Genomic DNA, 14868 nt, shown 5'->3' with positions numbered 1-14868 from the left:
TATACCTCACGAGAATGGTGAGCCAGAAGCCATCTGGGTTACTTCAATAACCCGAGATCCCACAATGGAAATGGGAAGGGATGACAATGGATTTCATCCCGAAGCTGCCAAAAACAATAGCCAGTTATGACACTACCTGGGTTACTGGTGATCGTCTCACCAAATCTGCTCACTTTCTAACTACGAAAGAAACCGATACTATGGACAATGATACATAAAGGAAATTGTATTCCGTCACTTCGGCAATTCAAATTCTATCTTAAGGACTACCCAAGAATCTTATTTAATGCTCATTCTTACGCGACTCTGAATCCTAACTTATCCCGAAAGAATTCTTATTCGATGGTAATCACACCAACATCCTTCTTACCTCGATATTAGTCATATCAGTTCGAGATTTCCAAAATCAATGGGTAGTTAATTCCCATCCTCATACTCTCCCTTTCGTATCTCACTTATAAGCAACAACTTTACACTTAAACATTTTTGGTCGAAGGACTTATGCACTACTAATAGTCATCAACCACATTTAGATCCAACAGTTTTCATTACCTCGTAACATTTTTGCTCAAATGTCACCCGAAATTTTCAAAAAATCTTTTACTCGATCTTTTTCCAACTTGTAACCTCCGAAATATGAAAATTTAGTTTGCTAAAAAATTTTACTTACACTATTTTACTGTGCGATCCTCTCAAAGTTTTATGAAAGTAAATTTATTTTATTTGCCGTTTGTGCGAATTTTTGAAATCATATACATTATATACAATAAAGTAAATAATTACTTATTTTGACAGATACATATGAAATTTTACTTTTACAAATCAAATCTTTTGTTCAAAAGATATTTTACCTTGAATGGTACAAGTTGTACATAACCCTAGATTACAAAGAACTTCGTTTCTTTTCTTACATTGTCACCTAAAACGATTTCTATAAAACTTTCGTTGCTTATTATACAAAATTTTTCGTTGCTTATTCGTATCCAAGTCATCATGAAGACTTTACAACCGTCGAAATTGAGTGATTTATGTGTGTGTAAGTGATGAAGGCACTTACTACCACGCCATGCAGAGCCTTAGGGCATCCACTAACACTTAAACCATTCAAAGCTATTGCGTTACCCCAAGGATCTTATTTGCCACGCCTGTTGGAACGATACTCTTTCTTACATAACTCGAAATCCTGACTTATTTTAAGAGATTCCCATCTAGCGATATTAACACCGTCAGTATTCTGACTTTAATATTAGTCATAACCTGTTTGGCTTTCTGGAAAGTCAAGAAACGATTAACTTCTCATCCTCATGCTTTACCCTTCGTACCTCACTTTTTAAAGGCTTCACACGTGAACATTTTTGCCCAAAGACTTATGTTATCAAAACTACATTTAATTCATTAGTTTTCGTTACCTAGTAACATGTCAACCGATGATTCAAAGATTTTCCACTCAATCTTTTTCAACTCGTAACCTTTGAAATGCGAAAAACTATGTTTATCAAAAAATTTCACACGTTGATTTTTACACGTTGTTTATTTGTGCGGTCCTCACGAGATTTATGGACAAATGAAAGTACTAAAAACTTTTCTGTCACTTATACGATTTATAAAAGCATATATGTATAAATTTACCCTTACTTAAAGTTAAAGTCAAATGGTTTTGAGCAAATGATACACGTTGTACATACTTCTAAATTTACCAAGAACTTCGTTCCATTTATGTTGTCGCATCAAACGTTTAAAGGCTTTTCAAAACTTCCTCGGTTGATTTTATTAAAGGTTTTCGTATTAAACTACACCATGTATGGATCACACTTCTTCTCGCCCCCCCCCCCCCCCCCCCGTTAGGGATAAAAGCTTACTATTAAGATCTTTATTAAAAACTCTTGAGCCACTTTGGATGGCAGATTTATAAATTTATTAGTAAGTCTTTGTGCTCATAAAATGTTCCTCTTAAGGTTAGACTTGGCAAAAACGCGAGCCGATAAATCAGTTCTCTGGGACCCACCCAGTGGTCACCCTATCGTAGGAAAGGCATTAGGCGGGTTTCTAATCTCAATGTTTCACGACTAGTCGCAACACCCTCGTAAACATTATCTCTATGAAACAGTAGGTTGAGGTACAAGAAATCATTTTTGGAGATTCTTTTCACTTGGAGTAAACCGTTCTTTAGGACCAAGGGTTCAAGTATCTTCTCATCAGCGCATCCCCTTAGGTATAAGGATAAATTCAGGACGAACCGCTCGAAGAGTTCACTCTCGTTCAAAGATTACACCTTTCGTGCGATTTTCTTTCAAAAACATAGTATAAATTACTTTAAGAACCTATGAAACTTGTTATCCTCTTGGAAGGGACTGCTTAAAACATCTACGACACTGATATGGTTACTCTACGTATTCCTTCCTTTGTTGGTTGCAACTATATGTTGTTCTAGTCAATGTTAACCCTAACTTCAACATGTAACTGAAAGGATAAAGTTACGTTATGGAACTATGTTTTCATTTCATCTAAGGATAAGTTCACCTGCAGTATGATAAACTGGGTGATATCCTTCATTGTTCATTCAGACCGCCCTAGAGACACTATAAATAATTATGGCTTGCATTGTATATAAGTCCGATTAGTCACTTCCAGCTAACATTTCAATTCATTTAGTCAAATGAAACGTTCTTAAATATCGGGTTCATTATGCCTATGGTCTCCTTCCGAAATCAAGGGGTTAGTAAAATCCGTGGCTAACACTATCCAGACATCAAATCACATGGTTGTGATCACCATGTTTTCCGTTCTACCTATCAGCCTTGTATTGCTACATAAGCGCTCAATGTTTTAGATGAGTTTAGTAACATTCATGATGCATTTTACGCATCCAGCTTACTGAAGATGCCTGTAAGGCTAAAAACATCATCTTTCCCTCTGTGGATACATATATTCGAATGACATACTCATGTTAACCAGAGACGAAATCAATTTATTGATTTCTTAGGACAAGAGACTTAATTAATGGCATATACCTATCCTTACTTTTATACGCCCAAGTACCCTTCGAGGCAAATAACTCACTTCTGAGCCCACGAGTCTCACGGAACTTTGATACGCTACTTCTTATTTAAATACTGTACCATTTTTGGTCACTCCTCAAATTTCGGGACGAAATTTCCATTAACAGGTGGGTAATGTAACGACCCGGCTTTTTCGACTTGCTTTTGTGCCTTGTATTTTTGCGAAACTGCGTATTTGTGCGTACTGCGTTACTTTATTACTATGGAACCTTGGCACACGTGTTTTATATTCATATATACTTTAAAACGTGCCTTGGTATGATTAGAATGCTTAACTTGTCCATTGGATGCTTTATAACCGTTAGCGTTACTTGCCGTTACGATTAAAACGCGGACTGCGCGTACGTTTGACTTTTGTCGGAACCGGAACTTTTGGACAGCGAAATATTAATTATTATTTTATAATAATAATTACTTGGGCCTTTGGATGCTTAATTTTATTTATTTAATTGCTAAAGCCCAATAGTTAGCCTTTTTGGACTTTTTACCTTGTTGGGCTCAAGCCCACCCTACTCTAGCTAGTGACCCAATTAATTAGCCCAAATATATTTACTAGTGGCTCATAATAATAAATAAATAATTAGTGAGTCATGCTAGCATTATGGATAAGGATAATTAACTTTGTTACATAAGATTCTAGCAAAAGGACACACTTTAGACACCATTAGCCAAAAAGTAAACTTTTTGTCCTTCTCCTCCCCCTCCATAAACCGTCCACCACCACCACCCTAGATCTTGCCATGTCATCAATCCATGTGATCACTCTTTGCTTATAAATACTAGCTTTTAGCCTCTCATTTCCACACTTGATCATTTTGGTTTTTCACACACTTGTTCTTTCTCTCTTTCTTTCCTTTCTAGCATTACTTGTAAGTCTTCTTTTCCTTCTTCTTTTTCTTTTCAAATTCATGATCATCATCATCATTTTATGGAGATCAAAGTTCCTTTTAGCTTTGATCTTACTTATATCTTGTTGATTCAAGCATGAATCTTTCAAGAACATGGAAGATTCAAGCTTTTAGCTTGAATCTTCATAACTTTTGTAGATCTACTTCTTTTATACTTTAATCTTTCTATTTTATGATAAAGATTCAAACTTTTGTTTGTAATCTTCATGCATCTTCAAGATCCAAGCTTTATGCTTCAAGATCTTCAAGAACAATCAAGATGCAAGCTTTCTAGCTTGAATCTTCATATCTTTTTGTTAGATCTAAGTTCTTTTTGCTTTGATCATGTTGTTTTGTGAAAAAGATTCAAACTTGTGTTGTTATCTTCATATATCTTAAAGATCCAAGCTTTATGCTTCAAGATCTTCAAGAACACTTAAAGGTTCAAGCTTTCTAGCTTTGTAACCTTGTAACTTGTGTGAAATGGATCCAAGCTCTCTAGCTTAGGGTTCCATCACCTCTTTTGACTTAGATTGTGTTCATACTTGTTAAATTGATGTAAAGTTTGTAACTTTAGTTGTTATTGTGACTTATATTAGTGTTAAGACTAAGGATATGATGTAACCTTGGTTCATCATCCATCTAAGACTCATGAATGAGTTGTATTCTTACTTGGTCTTAACATATTGTGTATTGATGGTGAATCATGGTCAAAAGTGATGCTAAACCATCAACGAGTTGTACACTTGAAGCTACAAGCATCAAGGATGAGAACCGTGATGAGCATCGAGCACCAAGAACCCCACTGGAGCACATGTCCACTGATTTTCGTATCTGATCAGACCACCTGTGAAATGTCCCATTCTTATTGATTAAAAACGTTCCATATTAATTGATTTCGTTGCGAGGTTTTGACCTCTATATGAGATATTTTTCAAAGACTGCATTCATTTTAAAACAAACCATAACCTTTATTTCATCAATAAAGGTTTAAAAAGCTTTACGTAGATTATCAAATAATGATAATCTAAAATATCTCGTTTACACACGACCATTACATAATGGTTTACAATACAAATATGTTACAACAAAATAAGTTTCTTGAATGCAGTTTTTACACAATATCATACAAGCATGGACTCCAAATCTCGTCCTTATTTAAGTATGCGACAGCGGAAGCTCTTAATAATCACCTGAGAATAAACATGCTTAAAACGTCAACAAAAATGTTGGTGAGTTATAGGTTTAACCTATATATATCAAATCATAATAATAGACCACAAGATTTCATATTTCAATACACATCCCATACATAGAGATAAAAATTATTCATATGGTGAACACCTGGTAACCGACATTAACAATATGCATATATAAGAATATCCCCATCATTCCAGGACACCCTTCGGATATGATATAAATTTCGAAGTACTAAAGCATCCGGTACTTTGGATGGGGTTTGTTAGGCCCAATAGATCTATCTTTAGGATTCGCGTCAATTAGGGTGTCTGTTCCCTAATTCTTAGATTACCAAACTTAATAAAAAGGGGCATATTTGATTTCGATAATTCAACCATAGAATGTAGTTTCACGTACTTGTGTCTATTTTGTAAATCATTTATAAAACCTGCATGTATTCTCATCCCAAAAATATTAGATTTTAAAAGTGGGACTATAACTTACTTTCACAGATTTTTACTTCGTTGGGAAGTAAGACTTGGCCACTGGTTGATTCACGAACCTATAACAATATATACATATATATATCAAAGTATGTTCAAAATATATTTACAACACTTTTAATATATTTTGATGTTTTAAGTTTATTAAGTCAGCTGTCCTCGTTAGTAACCTACAACTAGTTGTCCACAGTTAGATGTACAGAAATAAATCGATAAATATTATCTTGAATCAATCTACGACCCAGTGTATACGTATCTCAGTATTGATCACAACTCAAACTATATATATTTTAGAATCAACCTCAACCCTGTATAGCTAACTCCAACATTCACATATAGAGTGTCTATGGTTGTTCCGAAATATATATAGATGTGTCGACATGATAGGTCGAAACATTGTATATGTGTCTATGGTATCTCAAGATTACATAATATACAATACAAGTTGATTAAGTTATGGATGGAATAGATTTGTTACCAATTTTCACGTAGCTAAAATGAGAAAAATTATCCAATCTTGTTTTACCCATAACTTCTTCATTTTAAATCCGTTTTGAGTGAATCAAATTGCTATGGTTTCATATTGAACTCTATTTTATGAATCTAAATAGAAAAAGTATAGGTTTATAGTCAGAAAAATAAGTTACAAGTCGTTTTTGTAAAGGTAGTCATTTCAGTCGAAAGAACGACGTCTAGATGACCATTTTAGAAAACATACTTCCACTTTGAGTTTAACCATAATTTTTTGATATAGTTTCATGTTCATAATAAAAATCATTTTCACAGAATAACAACTTTTAAATCAAATTTTATCATAGTTTTTAATTAACTAACCCAAAACAGCCCGCGGTGTTACTACGACGGCGTAAATCCGGTTTTACGGTGTTTTTCGTGTTTACAGGTTTTAAATCATTAAGTTAGCATATCATATAGATATAGAACATGTTTTTAGTTGATTTTAAAAGTCAAGTTAGAAGGATTAACTTTTGTTTGCGAACAAGTTTAGAATTAACTAAACTATGTTCTAGTGATTACAAGTTTAAACCTTCGAATAAGATAGCTTTATATGTATGAATTGAATGATGTTATGAACATTATTAATACCTTAAGTTCCTTGGATAAACCTACTGGAAAAGAGAAAAATGGATCTAGCTTCAACGGATCCTTGGATGGCTCGAAGTTCTTGAAGCAGAATCATGACACGAAAACAAGTTCAAGTAAGATCATCACTTGAAATAAGATTGTTATAGTTATAGAAATTGAACCAAAGTTTGAATATGATTATTACCTTGTATTAGAATGATAACCTACTGTAAGAAACAAAGATTTCTTGAGGTTGGATGATCACCTTACAAGATTGGAAGTGAGCTAGCAAACTTGAAAGTATTCTTGATTTTATGTAACTAGAACTTGTAGAATATATGAAGAACACTTAGAACTTGAAGATAGAACTTGAGAGAGATCAATTAGATGAAGAAAATTGAAGAATGAAAGTGTTTGTAGGTGTTTTTGGTCGTTGGTGTATGGATTAGATATAAAGGATATGTAATTTTGTTTTCATGTAAATAAGTCATGAATGATTACTCATATTTTTGTAATTTTATGAGATATTTTATGCTAGTTGCCAAATGATGGTTCCCACATATGTTAGGTGACTCACGTGGGCTGCTAAGAGCTGATCATTGGAGTGTATATACCAATAGTACATACATTTAAAAGCTGTATATTGTACGAATACGAATACGGGTGCATACGAGTAGAATTGTTGATGAAACTGAACGAGGATGTAATTGTAAGCATTTTTGTTAAGTAGAAGTATTGTGATAAGTGTATTGAAGTCTTTCAAAAGTGTATAAATACATATTAAAACACTACATGTATATACATTTTAACTGAGTCGTTAAGTCATCGTTAGTCGTTACATGTAAGTGTTGTTTTGAAACCTTTAGGTTAACGATCTTGTTAAATGTTGTTAACCCAATGTTTATAATATCAAATGAGATTTTAAATTATTATATTATCATGATATTATCATGTATGAATATCTCTTAATATGATATATATATACATTAAATGTCTTTACAACGATAATCGTTACATATATGTCTCGTTTAAAAATCATTAAGTTAGTAGTCTTGTTTTTACATATGTAGTTCATTGTTAATATACTTAATTATATGTTTACTTATCATAGTATCATGTTAACTATATATATATATCCATATATATGTCATCATATAGTTTTTACAAGTTTTAACGTTCGTGAATCACCGGTCAACTTGGGTGGTCAATTGTCTATATGAAACATATTTCAATTAATCAAGTCTTAACAAGTTTGATTGCTTAACATGTTGGAAACATTTAATCATGTAAATATCAATCTCAATTAATATATATAAACATGGAAAAGTTCAGGTCACTACAGTACCTACCCGTTAAATAAATTTCGTCCCGAAATTTTAAGCTGTTGAAGGTGTTGACGAATCTTCTGGAAATAGATGCGGGTATTTCTTCTTCATCTGATCTTCACACTCCCAGGTGAACTCGGGTCCTCTGCGAGCATTCCATTGAATCTTAACAATTGGTATCTTGTTTTGCTTAAGTCTTTTAACCTCACGATCCATTATTTCGACGGGTTCTTCGATGAATTGGAGTTTTTCGTTGATTTGGATTTCATCTAACGGAATAGTGAGATCTTCTTTAGCAAAACATTTCTTCAAATTCGAGACGTGGAAAGTGTTATGTACAGCCGCGAGTTGTTGAGGTAACTCAAGTCGGTAAGCTACTGGTCCGACACGATCAATAATCTTGAATGGTCCAATATACCTTGGATTTAATTTCCCTCGTTTACCAAATCGAACAACGCCTTTCCAAGGTGCAACTTTAAGCATGACCATCTCTCCAATTTCAAATTCTATATCTTTTCTTTTAATGTCAGCGTAGCTCTTTTATCGACTTTGGGCGGTTTTCAACCGTTGTTGAATTTGGATGATCTTCTCGGTAGTTTCTTGTATAATCACCGGACCCGTAATCTGTCTATCCCCCACTTCACTCCAACAAATCGGAGACCTGCACTTTCTACCATAAAGTGCTTCAAACGGCGCCATCTCAATGCTTGAATGGTAGCTGTTGTTGTAGGAAAATTCTGCTAACGGTAGATGTCGATCCCAACTGTTTCCGAAATCAATAACACATGCTCGTAGCATGTCTTCAAGCGTTTGTATCATCCTTTCGCTCTGCCCATCAGTTTGTGGATGATAGGCAGTACTCATGTCTAGACGAGTTCCTAATGCTTGCTGTAATGTCTGCCAGAATCTTGAAATAAATCTGCCATCCCTATCAGAGATAATAGAGATTGGTATTCCATGTCTGGAGACGACTTCCTTCAAATACAGTCGTGCTAACTTCTCCATCTTGTCATCTTCTCTTATTGGCAGGAAGTGTGCTGATTTGGTGAGACGATCAACTATTACCCAAATAATATCAAAACCACTTGCAGTCCTTGGCAATTTAGTGATGAAATCCATGGTAATGTTTTCCCATTTCCATTCCGGGATTTCGGGTTGTTGAAGTAGACCTGATGGTTTCTGATGCTCAGCTTTGACCTTAGAACACGTCAAACATTCTCCTACATATTTAGCATCATCGGCTTTCATACCCAGCCACCAAAAATGTTTCTTGAGATCCTTGTACATCTTTCCCGTTCCAGGATGTATTGAGTATCTGGTTTTATGAGCTTCTCTAAGTACCATTTCTCTCATATCTCCAAATTTTGGTACCCAAATCCTTTCAGCCCTATACCGGGTTCCGTCTTCCCGAATATTAAGATGCTTCTCCGATCCTTTGGGTATTTCATCCTTTAAATTTCCCTCTTTTAAAACTCCTTGTTGCGCCTCCTTTATTTGAGTAGTAAGGTTATTATGAATCATTATATTCATAGATTTTACTCGAATGGGTTCTCTGTCCTTCCTACTCAAGGCATCGGCTACCACATTTGCCTTCCCCGGGTGGTAACGAATCTCAAAGTCGTAATCATTCAATAATTCAATCCACCTACGCTGCCTCATATTCAGTTGTTTCTGATTAAATATGTGTTGAAGACTTTTGTGGTCGGTATATATAATACTTTTGACCCCATATAAGTAGTGCCTCCAAGTCTTTAATGCAAAAACAACCGCGCCTAATTCCAAATCATGCGTCGTATAATTTTGTTTGTGAATCTTCAATTGTCTAGACGCATAAGCAATCACCTTCGTTCGTTGCATTAATACACAACCGAGACCTTGCTTTGATGCGTCACAATAAATCACAAAATCATCATTCCCTTCAGGCAATGACAATATAGGTGCCGTAGTTAGCTTTTTCTTCAATAACTGAAACGCTTTCTCTTGTTCATCATTCCATTCAAATTTCTTCCCTTTATGCGTTAATGTAGTCAAGGGTTTTGCTATTCTGGAAAAGTCTTGGATGAACCTTCTGTAGTAACCAGCTAGTCCTAAAAACTGGCGTATGTGTTTCGGAGTTTTTGGGGTTTCCCACTTTTCAACAGTTTCTATCTTTGCCGGATCCACCTTAATACCTTCTTTGTTCACTATGTGACCGAGGAATTGAACTTCTTCCAACCAAAATGCACACTTTGAAAACTTAGCATACAATTCTTCCTTCCTCAATACTTCTAACACCTTTCTCAAATGTTCACCGTGTTCTTGGTCATTCTTTGAGTAAATAAGTATGTCATCAATGAAAACAATGACAAAATTGTCAAGGTATGATCCACACACTCGGTTCATAATGTCCATGAACACAGCTGGTGCATTAGTTAAACCAAACGGCATGACCATAAACTCGTAATGACCGTAACGTGTTCTGAAAGCAGTCTTTGGAATATCATCTTCTTTCACCCGCATTTGATGATACCCGGAACGTAAGTCAATCTTTGAATAAACAGACGAGCCTTGTAGTTGATCAAATAAGTCATCGATTCTCGGTAGTGGGTAGCGGTTCTTGATGGTAAGTTTGTTCAACTCTCGGTAGTCGATACACAACCTGAATGTACCATTTTTTTTCTTGACAAACAAAACAGGAGCTCCCCACGGTGATGTGCTTGGTCGAATGAAACCACGCTCTAAAAGTTCTTGTAATTGGCTTTGCAGTTCTTTCATCTCGATGGGTGCGAGTCTGTAAGGAGCACGAGCTATTGTTGCAGCTCCTGGTACAAGATCTATTTGAAATTCAACGGATCGATGTGGGGGTAATCCCGGTAATTCTTTTGAAAATACATCGGGAAATTCTTTTGCAATGGGAACATCATTGATGCTCTTTTCTTCAGTTTGTACTTTCTCGACGTGTGCTAGAACAGCATAGCAACCTTTTCTTATTAGTTTTTGTGCCTTCAAATTACTAATAAGATGTAGCTTCGTGTTGCCCTTTTCTCCGTACACCATTAAGGGTTTTCCTTTTTCTCGTATAATGCGAATTGCATTTTTGTAACAAACGATCTCTGCTTTCACTTCTTTCAACCAGTCCATACCGATTATCACATCAAAACTCCCTAACTCTACTGGTATCAAATCAATCTTAAATGTTTCGCTAACCAGTTTAATTTCTCGATTCCGACATATATTATCTGCTAAAATTAATTTACCATTTGCTAATTCGAGTAAAAATTTACTATCCAAAGGCGTCAATGGGCAACTTAATTTAGCACAAAAATCTCTACTCATATAGCTTCTATCCGCACCCGAATCAAATAAAACGTAAGCAGATTTATTGTCAATAAGAAACGTACCCGTAACAAGCTCCGGGTCTTCCTGTGCCTCTGCCGCATTAATATTGAAAACTCTTCCGCGGCCTTGTCCATTCGTGTTCTCCTGGTTCGGGCAATTTCTAATAATGTGGCCCGGTTTTCCACATTTATAACAAACTACATTGGCATAGCTTGCTCCGACACTACTTGCTCCGCCATTACTCGTTCCGACACCATTTGTTTCTTTCGTTCTATTAACCCCTGGTCCGTAGACCTCACACTTCGCCGCGCTATGACCATTTCTTTTACACTTGTTGCAAAATTTGGTGCAGAACCCCGAGTGATACTTTTCACACCTTTAGCATAGCTGCTTCTGATTGTTGTTATTGTTGCGGTTATTATTGTTGTTGGGATGATTGTTGTAGTTGTTGTTGTTGGGCCGTTTGTTGTAGTTGCGATTGATGTTGCAATTGTTGGGATAATTGTTGCGATTATTGTTGTAATTGCTGTTGTTGTTGTGTTGGTGATTCTTATCACCATTTTCCTCCCACTTTCTTTTGACTTGCTTCACATTGGCCTCTTCAGCAGTCTGTTCTTTAATTCTTTCTTCAATCTGGTTCACTAGTTTGTGAGCCATTCTACATGCCTGTTGTCTGGAGGTGGGCTCGTGTGAACTTATATCTTCTTGGATTCTTTCCGATAATCCTTTCACAAACGCGTCGATCTTCTCTTCCTCATCTTCGAATGCTCCCGGACACAATAGGCACAATTCTGTGAATCGTCTTTCGTACGTGGTAATATCAATTCCTTGGGTTCGTAACCCTCTAAGTTCTGTCTTGAGCTTATTGACCTCGGTTCTGGGACGGTACTTCTCATTCATCAAGTGCTTGAATGCTGACCACGGTAGTACGTACGCATCGTCTTGCCCCACTTGCTCTAGATAGGTATTCCACCATGTTAACGCAGAACCTGTGAAGGTATGCGTAGCGTACTTCACTTTGTCCTCTTCAGTACACTTACTTATGGCAAACACCAATTCGACCTTCTCGGTCCACCGTTTCAATCCGATCGGTCCTTCGGTTCCATCAAATTCCAAAGGTTTGCAGGCAGTGAATTCTTTGTAGGTGCATCCTACACGATTTCCTGTATTGCTAGATCCAAGGTTATTGTTGGTATGTAGCGCAGCCTGTACTGTGGCTATGTTTGAAGCTAGAAAAGTACGGAATTCCTCTTCATTCATATTCACTGTGTGTCGAGTAGTCGGTGCCATTTCCTTCAAAATAGTCAAATGGAACAAGTTAATCATACAGAATATTAAGAGTAGTTAATAGTATTTCGTAGCATAATATGAACTCATTTATAAAAGCTTTTTCTTCATATTAGCGTTTTATAAGTTTAAATTCGGGTAGTACCTACTCGTTAAGTTCATACTTGTAGCTAATATACAATTAAACTACTACAATTCTATATGAAAATCTGATTATAATAATATTTCGCGTTCAAACTTTTACACAATATTTTACAAACTTACAATACCGCTTATTTTACATATAGCATGAAATATAGCACACAATAAATTTGATACAAGATGGTTGTGAAGATAATTCTAGCTAGTACACAAGTCGTTCATCAAAGGCAATAAAGACACGTAATTCATACGTCCAGAAACAAGTCATGCATTCTGGTTTTACTAGGATTACTTCCCATCCTTGGTCTTGTGGAACATAACCGTTATGGCCGTTGGTAAGACAGCGTGTTGTAACGTCGTCAAAGGGACGAGGGTTACGTAATGTCCAACAGTCCCGTAACAATCTAAAAAACTCATTTCTTACCCCAATTACCGACTCCGTCACTTGTGGGAACGTTTTGTTTAATAGTTGTAGCCCGATGTTCTTGTTCTCACTTTGGTGAGAAGCGAACATTACTAATCTATAAGCATAACATGCTTCTTTATGTTGCATGTTAGCCGCTTTTTCTAAATCACGAAGTCCAATATTCGGATATATTGAGTCAAAATAATTTCTTAACCCATTGCGTAAAATAGCATTTGGGTTCCCCGCCATATATGCGTCAAAGTAAACACATCGTAACTTATGGATTTCCCAATGTGATATCCCCCATCTTTTGAACGAAAGCCTTTTATAAACCAAGGCATTCTTGGAACGTTCTTCGAATGTCTTACAAACTGATCTCGCCTTAAATAGTTGTGCCGAAGAATTCTGATCGACTCTAGACAAGATTTCATCAATCATATCTCCGGGTAGGTCTCTTAAAATATTGGTTTGTTTATCCATTTTGTGTTTTTATACTGTAAAATAGACAAGAGTTAGATTCATAAAAAAAAATACTTATTAATACAAGCAATTTTTACATATATCATAAAGCATAAGCACACTATATTACATATATTACACCACACGAATACAACTATCTTATTCCGACTCGCTTGTTTCTTCTTCTTCGGTTTTGGTTCGTTTTGCCAAGTTTCTAGGGATATATGATGTTCCCCTAATACGAGCCGTCGTTTTCCACATTGGTTTAGAAAAACCTGATGGTTTAGAGGTTCCCGGGTCATTGTTACAACTTAAGGACTTCGGGGGTTGACGATACATATAAAGTTCATCGGGGTTGGAATTAGATTTCTCTATTTTTATGCCCTTTCCCTTATTATTTTCTTTTGCCTTTTTAAATTCAGTTGGGGTAATTTCTATAACATTGATAGTGCTCCAAATGAACATATATTTAGTATCAATATCCCTCCGATATGTAAAGATTTCAGTTGCAATTGTTCCATTTTCATGTAATATTCGTTTATATTAAATAAGTGCGAAGACAAAAGGCGAAAACAACGAATTGAAGACGCAAAGGTCCAAAAAGCTCAAAAGTACAAGATACAATTAAAAAGGTTCAATTTATTGATAAGGAACGTCTAAAAATGACAAGAGTACAAGTTACGAAACGCAAAGTACAAAATATCTCAGCGTACGCAAGGACGTTCGAAAATCCGGAACCGGGACATGAACCAACTTTCAACGCTCGATGCAACGGAAAAAAAATTACGAGTCTACTATGTATATAAATATAATATAATATATAAATAATTATAAAAATTATTTATATATTATATATATTTAAATAAAAACCGTCGGCAGCCTTGGATCTTGAACTTGTGGGCTGGTTTAGGAACCTCCGCGACTTGCGGAGCTGGAAGGCCAAAATGGCCGCGACTCGCGGAGCAGTGAATTTCAGTTCTGGCTATAAAAGCTCTCGAGTTCTGCATGTAAAATATAATAAAAATAGTAATAATACTCCGTGTGTAATAATAATAATAATATAAATAAATATATATATGTATATATAGTATAGATTAGTGTTATATTAGATTAGTTTGGGTTATGTAAAAGTTATTTTTACGGGTTTTTAAAGTCGGAGCTCTGTCCGTGTAACACTACGCGATAAATAATCAATGTAAGCTATGTTCTCCTTTTTAAATT

The sequence above is a fragment of the Rutidosis leptorrhynchoides genome, chromosome 1 (genome assembly GCF_046630445.1).
Source record: "Rutidosis leptorrhynchoides isolate AG116_Rl617_1_P2 chromosome 1, CSIRO_AGI_Rlap_v1, whole genome shotgun sequence".
In the NCBI taxonomy this organism is placed as follows: domain Eukaryota; kingdom Viridiplantae; phylum Streptophyta; class Magnoliopsida; order Asterales; family Asteraceae; genus Rutidosis; species Rutidosis leptorrhynchoides.
The sequence above is the reverse complement of the archived record's forward strand: the minus strand, read 5'-3'. Positions refer to the sequence as shown.